Below are 17075 nucleotides of genomic sequence, written 5' to 3'. Positions count from 1 at the left end.
GTCTGTATGTACCATCCCATCCCTTCACTATATAAACAGTGATTAAATGCATCTCTCTCTTTTTCTTTGTAGATTTCACATCATTTTTATTAATTAATTACTTTGAGCATCATAATTTATTTAGCCATTAAGGGATTGGGTCCTGTCCCATCGTCAGAATCTTTTCACTTTTTTGTGTGTGAATTTTATTTTATTTATTTTTTATACAACAAGTTCTTATTAGTTATCTATTTTATACATATTACTGTATATATGTCAAACCCAATCTCCCAATTCATCCCACCACCACCACCACCCCGCCACTTTCCCCCCTTGGTGTCCATGCATTTGTTTTCTACATCTGGGTCTCTATTTCTACCCTGCGAACTGGTTCATCTGTATCATTTTTCTAAGTTCCACATATATGCGTTAATATACGATATTTGTTTTTCTCTTTCTGACTTACTTCACTCTGCATGACAGTCTCTATATCTATCCATGTCTCTACAAATGACCCAGTTTCATTCCTTTTTATGGCTGAGTAATATTCCATTGTGTATATGTGCCACATCTTCTTTACCCATTCATCTGTTGATAGGCATTTAGGTGGCTTCCATGACCTGGTTGTTGTAAACAGTGCTGCAATGAACATTGGGGTGCATGTGTCTTTTTGAATTATGGTTTTCTCTGGGTATATGCCCAGTAGTGGGATTGCTGGGTCATATGTATGGTAATTCTATTTTTAGTTTTTTAAGGAACCTCCATACTGTTCTACATAGTGGCAGTATCAATTTACATTCCCACCAACAGTGCAAGAGGGTTCCCTTTTCTCCACACCCTCTCCAGCATTTGTTGTTTGTACATTTTCTGATGATGCCCATTCTAACTGGTGTGAGGTGATACCTCATTGTAGCTTTGATTTGCATTTCTCTAATAATTAGTGATGTTGAGCAGCTTTTCATGTGCTTCTTGGCCATCTATATGTCTTCTTTGGAGAAATGTCTATTTAGGTCTTCTGCCCATTTTTGGATTGGGTTGTTTGTTTTTTTAATATTGAGCTGCATGAGCTGTTTATATATTTTGGAGATTACCCCTTTGTCCATTGATTCATTTGCAAATATTTTCTCCCATTTTGAGGGTTGTCTTTTCATCTTGTTTGTAGTTTCCTTTGCTTTACAAAAGTTTTTAAGTTTCAATAGGTCCCATTTGTTTATTTTTGGGTTTTTTTCCATTACACTGGTGGTGCATCAAAAAAGATCTTGCTGTGATTTATGTCAAAGAGTGTTCTTCCTATATTTTCCTCTAAGAGCTTTATAGTGTCCAGTCTTACATTTAGGTCTTTAATCAATTTGGAGTTTATTTTTGTGTATGGTGTTAGGGAGTGTTGTAATTTCATTCTTTTACATGTAGCTGTCCAGTTCTCCCAGCACCACTTATTGAAGAGACTGTCTTTTCTCCATTGTATATCCTTGCCTCCTTTATCATAGATTAGTTGACCAGAGGTGTGTGGGTTTATCTCTGGGCTTTCTATCCTGTTCCATTGATGTATATTTCTGTTTTTGTGCCAGTACCATATTGTCTTGATTACTGGATTACTGTAGCTTTGTAGTATAATCTAAAGTCAGGGAGTCTGATTCTTCCAGCTCCGTTTTTTTCCCTCAAGACAGCTTTTGCTATTCGGGGTCTTTTGTGTCTCCATACAAATTTTAAGATTTTTCTTGTTCTAGTTCTGTAAAAAATGCCACTGGTAATTTGATAGGGATTGCATTGAATCTGTAGATTGCTTTTTGTAGTACAGTCATTTTCACAAAATTGATTCTTCCAATCCAAGAACATGGTATATCTCTCCATCTGTTTGTGTTATCTTTGATTTCTTTCATCAGTGTCTTATACTTTTCTGAGCACAGCTGGTTTACCTCCTTAGGTAGGTTTATTCCTAGGTATTTTATTCTTTTAGTTGCAATGGTGAATGGGACTGTTTCCTTAATTTCCCTTTCTGATCTTTTGTTGTTAGTGTATAGGAATGCAAGAGATTTCTGTGCATTAATTTTGTATCCTGCTACTTTACCAAATTCATTGATTACCTCTAGTAGTTTTCTGGGGCATCTTTAGGATTCTCTATGTATAGTATCATATCATCGGCAAACAGTGACATTTTTACTTCTTCTTTTCCAGTTTGTATTCCTTTTATTTCTTTTTCTTCTCTGTTTTCTGTGGCTAAGACTTCCAAAACTATGTTGAATAATAGTGGTGAGAGTGGGCATCCTTGTCTCTTTCCTGATCTTAGAGGAAATGGTTTCAGTTTTTCACCTTTGAGAATGATGTTTGCTGTGGGTTTGTCATATATGGCCTTTATTATGTTGAGGTAGGTTCCCTCTATGCCCACTTTCTGAAGAGTTTTTTTCATAAATGGATGTTGAATTTTGTCAAAAGCTTTTTCTGCATCTATTGAGATGATCATATGGTTTTTATTCTTCAATTTGTTAATATGGTGTATCACATTGATTGATTTGCATATATTGAGGAATCTTTGCATCCCTGGGATAAACCCCACTTGATCGTGGTGTATGAGTCTTTTAATGTGTTGCTGGATTATGTTTGGTAGTATTTTGTTGATGATTTTTGCATCTATACTCATCAGTGATATTGGTCTGTAACTTTCTTTTTTTGTAGTATCTTTCTCTGGTATTGGTATCAGGGTGATGGTGGCCTCATAGAATGAGTTTGGGAGTGTTCTTTCCTCTGCAATTTTAGGGAAGATTTTGAGAAGGATGGGTGTTACCGCTTCTCTAAATGTTTGATAGAATTCACCTGTGAAGCCATCTGGTCCTTGACTTTTGTTTGTTGGAAGATTTTTAATCACAGTTTCAATTTCATTACTAGTGATTATTCAGTTCATATTTTCTATTTCTTCCTGGTTCAGTCTTGAAAGATTATACCTCTCTAAGAATTTGTCCATTTCTTCCAGGTTGTCCATTTTATTGGCAGGGAGTTGCTTGTAGTAGTCTCTTAGGATGCTTTGTATTTCTGTGGTGTCCATTGTAACGTCTCCTTTTTATTTCTAATTTTATTGACTTGAGTCCTGTCCCTCTTTTTCTTTATGAGTCTGCCTAAAGGTTTATCAATTTTGTTTATCTTCTCAAAGAATCAGCTTTTAGTTTTATTGATCTTTGCTATTGTTTTCTTTGTTTCTATTTCATTTATTTCTGCTCTGATCTGTATGATTTCTTTCCTTCTACTAACTCTGGGTTTTGTTTGTTCTTCTTTCTCTAGTTCTGTTAGGTGCAAATTTAGATTGTTTATTTGAGATTTTTCTTGTTTCTTGTGGTAGGATTGTATTGCTATAAACTTCCCTCTTAGAACTGCTTTTGCTGCAACCCATAGATTTTGGATCATCGTGTTTTCATTGTCATTTGTCTCTACGTATTTTTTGATTTCTTCAGTGATCTCTTGGTTATTTAGTAACGTATTGTTTAGCCTCCATGTGTTTGTGTTTCTTACATTTTTTTCCCAGTAATTGATTTCTAATCTCATAGCGTTGTGTTCAGAAAAGATGCTTGGTATGATTTCATGTTTCTTAAATTTACCAAGGCCTGATTTGTGACCCAACATGTGATCTATCCTGGAGAATGATCCGTGTGCCCTTGAGAAGAAGGTGTAATCTCTTGTTTTTGGATGGAATGTCCTATAAATATCAATTAAATCTATCTGGTCTGTTGTGTCATTTAAAGCCTGTGTTTCCTTATTAATTTTCTGCCTGGATGATCTGTCCATAGGTATAAGTGAGGTGTTAAAGTCCCCCACTATTAATTGTGTTACACTCAATTTCCTCTTTTATTGCTGTTAGCAGTTGCCTTATGTATTGAGGTGCTCCTATGTTGGGTGCATATGTATTTATAATTGTTATATTTTCTTCTTGAATTTGTCCCTTGATCATTATTTAGTGTCCTTCCTTGTCTCTTGTAACATTCTTTATTTTAAAATCAATTTTATCTGATATGAGTATTGCTACTACAGCTTTCTTTTGATTTCCATTTGCATAGAATATCTTTTTCCATCCCCTCACTTTCAGTCTGTATGTGTCCCTAGGTCTGAAGTGGGTCTCTTGTAGACAGCATATATATGGGTCTTGTTTCTGTATCCATTCAGCTAGCCTGTGTCTTTTGTTTGGAGTATTTAATCCATTCACATTTAAGGTAATTATCGATATGTATGTTCCTATGACCATTTTCTTAATTGTTATAGGTTTGTTTTTGTAGGTTCTTTTCTTCTCTTGTGTTTCCCACTTAGAGAATTTCCTTTAGCATTTGTTGTAGAGCTAGTTTGGTAGTGCTGAATTCTCTTAGCTTTTGCATGTCTGTAAAGCTTTTGATTTCTCCATCGAATCTGAATGAGATCCTTGCCAGGTAGAGTAATCTTGGTTGTAGGTTCTTCCCTTTCATCACTTTAAATATATCATGCCTCTCCCTTCTGGCTTGTAGAGTTTCTGCTGAGAAATCAGCTATTAACCTTATGGGAGTTCCCTTGTATGTTATTTGTCATTTTTCCTTTGTTGCTTTCAATAATTTTTCTTTGTCTTTAATTTTTGTTAATTTGATTACTATGTGTCTCAGCATGTTTCTGCTTGTGTTTATCCTGCCTGGGACTCTCTGGACTTCCTGGACTTGTGTGGGTATTTCGTTTCCCATGTTAGGGAAGTTTTTGACTGTAACCTCTTTTTACATTTTCTCAGGTCCTTTCTCTCTCTCTTCTCCTTCTGGGACCCCTATAATGCGAATATTTTTGCATTTAATATTGTCCCAGAGGTCTCTTAGTCTGTTTTCATTTCTTTTCATTCTTTTTTCTTTGTTCTGTTCTGCAGCAGTGAATTCCACCATCCTGTATTCCAAGTCACTTATCTGTTCTTCTGCCTCAGTTATTCTGCTATTGATTACTTCTAGTGTATTTTTGATTTCAGTTATTGTATTGTTCATCTCTATTTGTTTGTTCTTTAATTCTTCTAGGTGTTTGTTCTTTAATCCTCTAGATCTTTGTTAAACATTTCTTGCATCTTCTCAATCTTTGCGTCCATTCTTTTTCTGAGGTCCTGGATCATCTTCACTGTCATTATTCTGAAATCTTTTCCTGGAAGGTTGCCTATCTCCACTTCATTTAGTTGTTTTTTTGGGCGTTTATCTTGTTCCTTCATCTGGTACATAGTCCTCTGCCTTTTCATTTTGTCTATCTTTCTGTGCCTCTCGTTGTCATTACCTTCACCTCCGCACAGCGGCATCTTTCTCTCCACAGACCTCTGGCAGCACTCAAGCACATATCTCTTACATTTTAGAAAAAACTCCCAAAACTTCATGTTTAGGTTTCCTCAAAGTTTAAACTAGCACCTAGCAGTGCATTTATATATACCAGTTTCTTAAACAACACAAAATACTTGTTTCCCCCTTAGGAAAACTATTGAAGAGCCAACTAGACTATGAAATACAAAGTTATTTGTTTTTAATGTGATTATATGTTCCTGAGCAAATGCAAACTGTTGTAGTTGTGTGTGCACAATATAATTTAAGGCTAAAGAGTGCTATCTAGAAGCTAATTTTAAAGATAACTCTTTATAAAACCATTTTCCCCTAATCCACATAAATGAGAGAACTGATTTTAACAAAACAGTTTATATAATATTTAGAAAAACATCTAAAGTTAATGTTGGAGAAGGGGGAAGCAGCAATAAATTCAGTTGGATTGCTTTGAATTTTTGGTGTATGAATTTACAGCAAACAATGTATTATGTGTTCTTTTCATTTATTCTTTATAGAAATACTTAGAAAATGTAATTTAATGTTAGAAATCCTATACTTGAAAGAAGCCTCAATTATCAGTGGCTCTATGAAACAAAGTTAGAAACAAACATGGAAAGTGTAAAAAAGATTTGTGTTTGTTCAAGTACCTTGCTGCTGATTCTGTCCTCATTGAGTGTGAAAATTCTTTGATATTGTGTTGTCACCTTACATTTTGTTAAATTACTATTGCTTTTGAAAAACCTATAGTGTGTGGTTTAGGAATTAGTTAATAGTGTCTACACTTTTGTAAGTTTTTTATTAAGTATTTATATATTATAAGAAATTGCAGTAGGGCCATTTTCGATTAGTCAATATTTTCAGGCCTTGAAGTAAATCTTATAAATCTTTTTCATAAAACACACACACACACACACACACACACAGACTCCTTTCTTCATGAAGATTTTTGTTCTAGATAGGGAGCCAAGACCTAAAATTCAAGAAAGGTTAAAAATTAAAAGAAGGCTGCTTATAATCAAGTGCTCAGTGAGTGACAATGAAGAGTACGGTGAGTGATACACCCAGGAAATCTCATGTTATTGCAGAGGTAGGAGGATCACTATGGGCTGATGAAATAGAAGACATTGGGACAAGTGAAAAAAGAGTAAGAGTCATGACAGTAGTGGAGATTGTCTGGGCATACCTGTGGAAGTGTGGTGCTTCTCAAGGAGCTGAGGGAAACCCTGGGGCCCATGAGTCCAATTATTACCTCTTACCCATGGAAGGCTGGAGCCCACTGAGGTAAACGACTTGCTCAAGGACACCCTATGAATAAGTGGCAAGGTTGGATCTAGAATTCAAGGCTCTGGTATATTAGCTTGGTTATGTACACTCCGATGTCCCTGTCCAGTGGTTTAGTGAGGTTAAATGAAAGGGTGATTCAGGCCCTTGAACTCTGTGCTCTAACAGGTTTTCCTATTTAACACTTGCAGCTACTCTAGGTAAGCTTGCTTACTGTCATTTTTTAGATGGGTTCAAGGGTTTCTGAAATAGAATGTAACTTGCCCAAGGTCACACAGCTAGTGAGAGTGGACTTGGAACCCAAGTCAGGCTGTTTGCAACACCCAGTTTCTCTCTGCTGTGTCAACCTGGAGTCAAGGGTTTCCAGTGAGAGTAAAGAGACAGAAAGATTTTAGACTCTGTGTTTTATTTTTCAATAGCTGAATGTTGTACAATATAAAGAAAAGATTTACAGATGTATTCCAATATTTTACATATCACCCTTGGAGAGAGAGATACATTGTACAGTAAGTGGAAGAACTTTGTTGGAGGTCTAAAAAGCCAGATGAGTGGTCTGAAAATCATAGCATTACTACTCTACTTTTTCATGTTACTGTAGACTTTACCCATCATAGTAAAATCAGGAACAGATTCAACATCTCCTGTAGTTACAATAACTCTTTGTTGTCTGCCTTCTAAAATGACTCCTACATCACAAACCTTCAATTCCATAAGCTCAATCTAACCCAAGTAAGCAGGATTATTCTGACAACTGAGACAATAATTATCTTTGCTTGGCCCCCAGCCTCCCCAATTATTTCAGCTCCACACAGAGTCACAGCCTGATTTTTTCTTTGCCACATGTGCCCTGGGAAGATTTCTGCCTAGAGAATCATCATGCTTAATAAGTACTACTGTTCTCTTCATTAGATTAAGCCCCAGGATACCCAGTGTGTTAGCAGACTGATAACTGTGTTGGGCTGATATCAAAGCTCTTCTCATGAGGCTCTTTTCCATGAGAAGAGAGGCTCTTTCCAACATTACCATGAAGCTCTTTTCCAACATTATCTTGAAGGATGAATGTTACCTGCATCATAAACCAAATTGATCACTAGAATTTGGCAGTCACAACCTATTCAATAGAAATATAAATTATTTTTTTATTAGCTTTAATCCCAGTGAAGGAATTTGGACCCCTACCCTAATCTAAAGAAGTAGAATAAAGTGTCCCAGATCCATCAGACATTGTAAAGATCTTACTTGCTAAAAGAAAAGTAGAAAATAAGCAAGTTAACAGTACTGGCAATTTTGAGGTTCTTGCACATGAAGTTAGTCGTCCTTAAAGAAGCTGCCTTTGGGCTTCCCTGGTGTCGCAGTAGTTGAGAATCTGCCTGCCGATGCAGGGGACACAGGTTCAAGCCCTGGTCTGGGAAGATCCCACATGCCGCGGAGCAACTAGGCCCGTGAGCCACAATTGCTGAGCCTGCGCGTCTGGAGCCTGTGCTCCACAACAAGAGAGGCCGCGGTAGTGAGAGGCCCGTGCACCGCGATGAAGAAGGCCCCCATTTGCCGCAACTAGAGAAAACCCTCGCACAGAAACGAAGACCCAACACAGCCATAAATAAATAAATAAATAAATAAATAAATAAATAAATAAATAAATAAATAAATAAAATTTAAAAAAAAAAGAAGAAGAAGCTGCCTTTGACCTTAGGTGTCACTTCAGCCCACACAGGCCTCAGTGAATTCAGAGTCGGTCTCCATGTCCTGAGGTAACCAGGTCTTTGATTTACACGTGGCTCTAAATATAGGTACCAAATTGTGATGATGATAACAATTATTTTGTACATACTCTGAGCCGGGTACTTAGCCCTTAAATGCACCTCATTTGAATACTCATAGTAGACTTACAAGGTGGCTATCATTATTCTCATTCTATAAACAAGAAAAACAACAGAGAAATTGAATTACTTTTTCAAGGCCACATACCCTACACATCAGAGCTGACTCAGACCTGGCTGAGTCCAGTGTATGAGTATTGTAATGTAGACTGCGCTATGCTGCTTTTTATAGGTGATGCCGTGGACTGCTAATTTCATTCTTTCTCTCCCCACTTGAGGCCTCAGCCAGCAAGAGCACCAAATCAACTCAACATCTGCAACTATAAAGCCGGTCAGTCTTCCCCTGGTAAACATGGCCCATTACTGTATTCCCAACACCTAGCAGAGTACTTAGTGCATTGTAGGAGATCAAAACGTATTTGTTGAGTGAATGAATGGCTTACTCAGTTGATTATTCTTGGCTAATGCCCTCAGTGGCAGCCCCTTTATTTATCTCTTCTCTCCCATACTCTTTATTCATATTCTTCCAATCATATTATCTCACTATTGCTTTCATTCTCACATCCCCAAACGTTTATACTACCTAAGCTCTTAGAACTTCTATCCCATGGCTCAAAATAAGAAAAAAAGGAAAATAAATAAACATACATTTTTCATCGTTTTCATAGACTCATACCTCGCCTGCTCCTTGTTTTTAGTAAATCCTGGTTTTCCCTGCATTCCTCTTGAGTGGGGGTCATACATTCACATTTGCTCCCAGTACTATGGAATCATCAGTTATAATTTTTGCCTCCTGAGCAATTCTTGAATTTGACCTATTTTACTTAATCTCCAGCTACTACATTTATTTAAACACTAATCATTGCCTCACAGTCTCCTTAGCTACAGTTTTCTTTTGAAATCCATCCATCTGCTGGAAGAAGGTTTTTCCAAACATAAATCTAATATGTTTTGTCCTTGCTTAAAATCTTCACATGATTCCTAAATACATTCCTTTCAGTGATATATATTCTTTCACACTCTGCCCCTCAGGTGTAATTCTGCTCCAGCCATGCAGAATTATTCACATTTCCCTGAAGAGAACATGACATGTCCCTCTATGACTTTGTGTCTTTTATATATTATTTCCCATTCCTGTATTTCCCAGATGCCTCTGTACCTGCACCTTCTTTCCCTGGCTGACTCACAGTGCTGTATCCCTGATTCCCCAGGGTGAGTTAGTAGTCCTTCACTGGTGCTGCCATAATACCTAACTATACCTACTTCACAGCATTTGCCATACTTTTACATTTTTCCTGTTTTGACAAAGACTAAATGTTCTCTTTGTCCCTTTGTACCCACTGTCCCACATACAGTAGGTATTTATTAACTATTAACTATATAAATAAAGTATGAAAGAAGTACCTTCGAACACCAGACAGTCTACAGTTCCATGAAAAATAACTACAAGTAGAACTCATCATCTCTTTTCCAAACTACTGCAACACTTTTCTATTTGGTCTCCTTATCTCCATTCTGACTTGCCTCCTCCAAATTCCACTTACACATGGCTGAGAGAGTGATCTAACATAGTGATCTTTAACTCTTACTTTCTATGCTCCCTATAGTGCATGGGTTTAAGTTCCATTTCCTAATAAAGCAGCACTGTCTTCCATGGGATTGTCCTCTGCTTCTTGTCTCCCCATTCCTTGCCTTCCTTGATCTCTCCCAGGCTGGTTAGGAGACCTTCATGTGGGATCCTACAATACTGTGTATGGAACCATCACTGCCTTTGCCACAATGCTTTATGCTAACTATTTAAAATGATATTCCCACCCTCAGACAGTAGATTCCTTGAGGACAGGGATTGTGTCATATTTATCTCTGAATCCTTGGTAGCTACTACAGGTTATGACCTATAGCAGGTGTTCACCAATGTGTGTTGAATTAATATTATCTGACAACAAACAGAGTAGTTAGATGGCAGGAAAAGTGTTGCAAAAGAAAGCAAACTTTTGAACAAAGATCAGGCCTTCCAGGAGACTTTAAATTTAACGTATCCCAGAATGGTAGGGGACTTGTATTTCTCACCAAAGTTTTCAACTGAAGGCAATACTCTGGTACAAATTGAAATTTGATTATACCATAAAAGTAACAAATAAAAGTGCAGATAATCTTCATAAAATGCAATGAATTTTATAAAGCAAGAAATTTTTAATATACATTTTCAAAACTAACCACATGTAACATTAACATCATTGCATTTATCAGTTAGTATGCACAGCAGCGGATTGCATTCCATTACATGCTCTGTGCCACTGTTTGCCACCACACAATGTCCCCCATCATCAGGCAAGGTTCCAGTCAATTGGTCAGCACGTATTTATTAAAAATATCTTGTGGGGACAGCACCCTTTTGGTTGCAGTGGGGGAATAATGAAATAATAGCACTCAAGCAGCTAGTAATTTATTTGGATAGAAAAAAGATACCCAAGAGCAATAAAAGATAATATATAAATTCAAAATGCAGAAGCTGACCACTGCAGATCTGATGAAAGGAGGCAATCACTGAAAGCTTAACGGAGGAAGTGGAAAGGATTTGGATAGTTGGGAATAGAAAAAAAAGCTCTTATAGTATTTGAGAGTCAATATATGCTTCATTTGTTTGTCTCTTTATTCATCTATCAAGTATGAATTGAAACTAAGAGTCCAGTGCAAATTCATCTCCAGATCCAAGGGCTAGTTTGGTCCCAGTCATGTGTGTTTTATTCATGCTTATTACCAAAGAATGCAAACATAATAAATAACCTGGACAGCTACATGTAAATCAATGAAATTAGAACACTCTCTCACACCATATACAAAAATAAACTCAAAATGATTTAAAGACCTAAATATAAGACATGACACCATAAAACTCCTAGAAGAGAGCATAGGCAAAATATTCTCTGACATAAATCATAGAAATATTTACTTAGATCAGCCTCCCAAGGCAAAAGAAATAAAAGCAAAAATAAACAAATGGGACATAATCAAACTTAAAAGCTTTTGGACAGCAAAGGAAAACATCAACAAAACGAAAAGACAACCTATGGAATGGGAGAAAATATTTGCAAACAATGCAACCAACAGGGGTTAATCTCCAAAATATACAAACACGTCGTATAACTCAATATCAAAAAAACAAAGAACCCAATCAAAAAATGGTCAGAAGACCTAAAAAGGCACTTTTCCAAAGAAGACAGACAGACGGCCAACAGGTACGTGAAAAGATGCTCAACATCACTAATTATTAGAGAAATGCAAATCAAAACCACAATGAGGTGTCACCTCACACCTGTCAGAATGGCCATCATCAAAAAGTCTACAAACAATAAATTCTGGGGAGGGTGTGGAGAAAAGTGAACCCTCCTACACTGCTAGTAGGAATGTAAATTGGTGCAGCCACTATGGAAAACAGTAGGGAAGTTCCTTTAAAAACTAAAAATAGAACTATCATATGATCCAGCAATCCCACTCCTGGGTATATACCCAGAAAAAAACAAAAACTCTAATTCGAAAAGGTACATGTACTCCAGTGTTCATAGCAGCACTATTTGCCATAGCCAAGACATGGAAACAACCCAAGTGTTCATCAACAGACAATTGGCTTAAGAAGATAAGTGTATATATATATATATATATATCTATATATATATATATATATATATATATATAAAATTGAATATTATTCAGCCATAAAAAAGAATGAAATATTGCCTTTTGCAGCATGAATGGACCTAGGGAATATTATACTTAGTGAAGTAAGTCAGACAGAAAAAGATAAATACTAAATGATATTATTTATATGTGGAATCTAAAAATAATACAAATAAAAAAAATAACAACCATATAGCTCTTCTACAGACCTGTGTGGTAGGTATTATTGCCCCTATTTTACAAATGAGGAAGTAGACACCCAGAGATTGTGACTTGACTGAGTTTACATAGTTACATGAGATAGGACTAAGACTTGAACTCAACTTCTGACTCCAAAGCCCAAGCTCTTTCCAGCATTGTGCAAGAGGCAAATGTCAAATTTTGCCAAAAAGTATCATTGGCCCTTCCAAATACCTTCCGGCATGAGATTTTATAGACGATACTTGTAAAAGTATAGTTGATTACAAACATTGGACAAGGAAATCTATACTGTGTTTTCCAATCTAAAAAGTAATAATCCTCTCTAGACCGTATTTATGGGCACCAATTCTGCCATAATTCAGCCATTATGACTGAACTGTTCCATCAAGCAACCAATCAGGCCAATGAAGAAACAAACAATATATCTGATTTATTTAACTGGGTGATTTAAGCACAATGGTTAAACCATTTAAGAGTGAAACAAAACCATAGTTTTGGCCGAGCTTAGTATTACCTCATTCTTTCAGTGTTATGACATACAATACGCTGGATTCCTGTTTGTAAACAGCACCATGCCCTCATTAAAACTGAATTTTGGCTATTAGAGGTTCTAAAATAATTCACTTTGGCTACTCAAAAATGTTCACATTAGTCTCTTTTGGTTTCTTTCATATCTCTATACTCTTACACAATACCTTATTATTTATTTGTTTAATTTTTAATACACTGCTGAATGTGTTATTATTGCTATGACTTGAGCATTATGTAATTACTAAATGTTCACAGAATTCTCCACTTTTCTATGACATTATAAGTGTGCCTTAAACTATTAATCTGAATTGCTATGAAGAGAATCTTTTGGGGCTTCTAGTTTCACTTTTTTTTTTTTTCTTGATGGGAAGACAGTGTCAAATGTTTGAGGCAAATGTTCGGCTTTCATCCAACTCCTGTATGTATGGGCATTCTTTTTCCCTAGGGTGTATCCCTGCTTCCTCAAGGAACCAGCATTATTAGGAATGATTTTGAAATAGCACAACAAGAGAGACCTCCTAAGTGTACCTCACGAGTATCAACCTCTTTGCCTTCAACAGCTTTGTGCTGGACTACAGCTACTAAGATGCCCCCTGGGCACCTGTTGGCTGCATTCTACCTTGCCCTGACTTCCAAGCTTGGACACTTGGTGTAGGTGCTAAATTCCAAGACAACCATTTTCTCTGAAGGGCAATATTTTAACTTAAAATGAAAACAATCCACCCCTAACCAAGACCATGAGTCTTACGTAAATTTAGTTCAGAAAAGAAAAGCAGAAAAAGAATTTCTTTACAATGAGAGCTCTTGTTTCTAGGGCAAAGTATGACTCCTCATGCCTTTGTTCAGATGTACAGATATAGAGGAGATTTTGTAGGGAAATATTTCATCAATTGGGTTGGGAAGATAACAGCTCAGCACCATTGGGAGAGTATGGGACAGAGTCAGGTTACCTGGTTCTCATTCTGCCTCTGCAATGTTCAGTCTGCACAACTTTGGAAAAGTAACTCAATCCTCATGAGTTAAAGTCTTTCTCTGTAAGATGAGGATAACTATAATAATTCCTCCCTGCCTCAATGAGTTGTTGTGAGGGTCAACTTAGATATGATAAAACATACCATAAATACCAAATGCTGATTTTGTTATTAGTATTAATTTTACATTCTGATCTGCCATTCAAGATTGCCTGAGGAGATCCTTCTTTTCAGACCCCGTAAATGCTTTCAGTTTTGAATAGGAAAGAGTTTGAAAGCAAGTATTCGTTGAGTACCAAGTGTGGGTCCCACACTTTGCTAGGAGCTACAAGGATTAACAATAAATAAATAAATATATTGTAATCCTAACCCTAAAAATCTCATAATCTAGTCATGGAGAAGGTATGGATACAAAAGAATACTGAAAAAATCAGGATAATGTAGATTTAGGGCCAATTAGGTGAGACCTAATGGATGGAGTCATACATAGCAGAGGTGGAGGGTAGACAGTGCTGAGGCAAAAATTTGTGAAAGAGGCACACAAGCTGGGTGCAGATATGGGCATCTGGAGAGATTAAACTAAAGGAAAACTCACCCCTTAGTTGAGCCACTCCTGAGCTGAGACCAGTGTTAAAAGATAAACTGAGGCATATTTAAAATGTTTGAGTTTATTGAGCAAAAATTGATTCAAATTGGGCAGTATCCAATCTAGCAGATAGAAAGGAGCTCTCAGAAGTTGTACAAAATGACTTTCATAGGCAGACTGCAACAGGGAAGTTACACTAGGCAAAAAAGTGCATTGGTTATTGCAAAGTTACTTTCCTTTAGGGGATGGTAGAGGTCTATCAGGCAGTTTACCTAACTAGTGCTGATCAGGCAATTTTTGATTGACAGGTTTCAGATTTCATCCCTGGAAAAGCTGAAACTATAATTAAGTCTCAGTCTGGTGACATGGAACTTAGCATGAACAACTCCACTTTGGGCTGGTTTTCTCGTTTTTAACACCAGAAAGGAATGACAAAGTAATTGAAGAGAAACAAAAAGATGGAATCCAAAATTAAGATCTTAGCACAGGATTTCTATCTTCCTAGAAAAAGGTGGAAACATTAGCAAATGTATAAGAAAACATATTCAGTGAAGTTGACTGCAAGGTTGAATAGAATATTCAGTGAAACCAAACACAATGAAATGCTCACCTAAGTACCAATTCTATCACACAAACTAGGAAAAATTATTTTACTAGAGGATTACATTTCATATTTTCAAGTATCCATATCTCTTTTAAAAATGATGAACATTTTTTGAGTCTGTAACTTGTCCAAGATAACTATACTAAGGTCTTTACAGATATCATCTAACATATTATCTAGTTTAATATAACTACCCAGTGAGATAAGTTTTATATCCCCATTTTACTGATGGTAAAACCAACTGAAGCTTTAGAGCAGTGGATTAACTTGCCCACATGAGTGAGGATTCCAAGAGATGTTTTCAATCATCTTAACAAATATTTCTTTTCCTTTTTCTTTTTCATGAGCCACTTGTCCATTCAGATGTTGAAAGGTTGCCAAACATTTATGAGAGAAACAGCTAAAATTGGATAGCTATTCTGTAATTTTGTTTTCTCTGTGAATTGGGATGTAACCTCCATTATTCTATTTTAGTGACAGAACACTTCAGCACTAAACATTTCAGACATGGAACGTGGTATGTTCCCTGTAGGAGCTTGGTTTGAAAACCACTGCTAAGCAAATTAAAAAAGCTGAGAAAGGCAGAAGCAAGAATCCTTGCCTGGCACCAAGAACATTCCTGGCAGCAAATTAATTGGCCTTCTTTAGCATTTTTGCAGTGCCAGGGGCTGGGATCCCAGGCAGCACCAAGAAAATCACTGCTGGGCTTTGTGAGATTTCATCTCCATTACTGACATCTGGGTAAAATACGGTTTTAAAAACCCCAACATTTTTTTTTCTACATTACCCTGAGTTCTAGCTGGCAGCTCTGGATATTTCCACCTCTGTTGCCACTACTAAACTGAAAATCTCCCAATATCAAAGGAAAACCATTCCACCTAGCCACAGCAGCTCTTCCTCTCTGTGAAAGTTGCATGCATGCTGCATTAGCCTGAGCAGCCTTGTATCATGGGGATGAGGGAGGTCACGACCTTCGAAACTTGCTAGACAGCATCTTCTCTTTCCATTTGACCCAGACTCCATTTGCCATCCCTGCAGGTACTTTTGTGTTCCACAAACATGCTCATAGGTCACGGTGTAATTCAGTGTGGCTGAAATGTTATTCAGGAAATAGATTGCTTTTTGTTGTTGTTTTAGATTGCTTCGTTTTGTTTTCATAGAAGTGTTCGAAGTTTTGGAGAAACTTTTTTATAACCAACCAGGTGTCACATAACACGCTCCATCCTGACTCAAGCCCCTGAGTGGAGAGATGGGATTGGGACCTCATCAGTAATGAAATAAGGGGAAGTTCATTTCTGGAGATGAGTGGTGAGGACCACTTGTAGGCAGACCCTTAAGAAATAAGGAATTCCATGAAAGGTACAGGGAAGTGAAGACCAAAGATGATTCTTAAGAGGTCTAGCCAGAGCTTCTTATATTTAATAACACTCCTGAGGGAGAGAGCCTGTTTTCCTTGTTGGCCTCGGTTGGAGCATTTCACAGACAGCTCTAGCTCAGGACAAACTCCTTCTTTTGCATGTGTCCAAATATAGGGAAGACGGCAATGATCAGATTATTCACGGCCCATGCGTACCTCTGCCTAGTTTCAAGTTGCCAACAATAACAAACCTCTTTGCCTAGATTGTCCAGACAACTGCCTCAATTTCTCCTTTCTGTTGTGAAGCTCAATATCACATCTTTAATTTGGCTCTAAGTGAATGGCCAGCTTAAAGTGTGCTGAGAGGGAGAAGGAGGAACAGAGTGGAGAGAGAAAGGTATCCTTTGGGAAACCTGTGGCAGAATCTTGGTGAGCAGAGGTAGTTATGCCAAATTAGAAGAAGAGTCTCACAGTGTGTATTTACCAACCAGGCAATGACTTTGATTTTTTTTTTGGAGTATAGGGACTTCTTTATACTGCAGGATGACCAACCATCCTAGTTTGCCCAGGATTATCCAGTTTTAGCGTTGAAGGTCTCCTGTCTGGAGAAACTCTTCCCTGGTAAGCAGAAAGTCCAAATGGCGATGGGTGTGGAAAGTTAAGGAAAAAGTACAAAACCCATAGAGTGACCAAAAAAATAGAGCTGAAAGTAACTCTGTTTTTTGTGTCAATTGAAAGCAACACATTATGTGCCTTCTATAGTGACTATTGCTGCTTTT

Source organism: Eschrichtius robustus, chromosome 3 (assembly GCF_028021215.1).
Source record: "Eschrichtius robustus isolate mEscRob2 chromosome 3, mEscRob2.pri, whole genome shotgun sequence".
Classification (NCBI taxonomy): Eukaryota; Metazoa; Chordata; class Mammalia; order Artiodactyla; family Eschrichtiidae; genus Eschrichtius; species Eschrichtius robustus.
The sequence above is the reverse complement of the archived record's forward strand: the minus strand, read 5'-3'. Positions refer to the sequence as shown.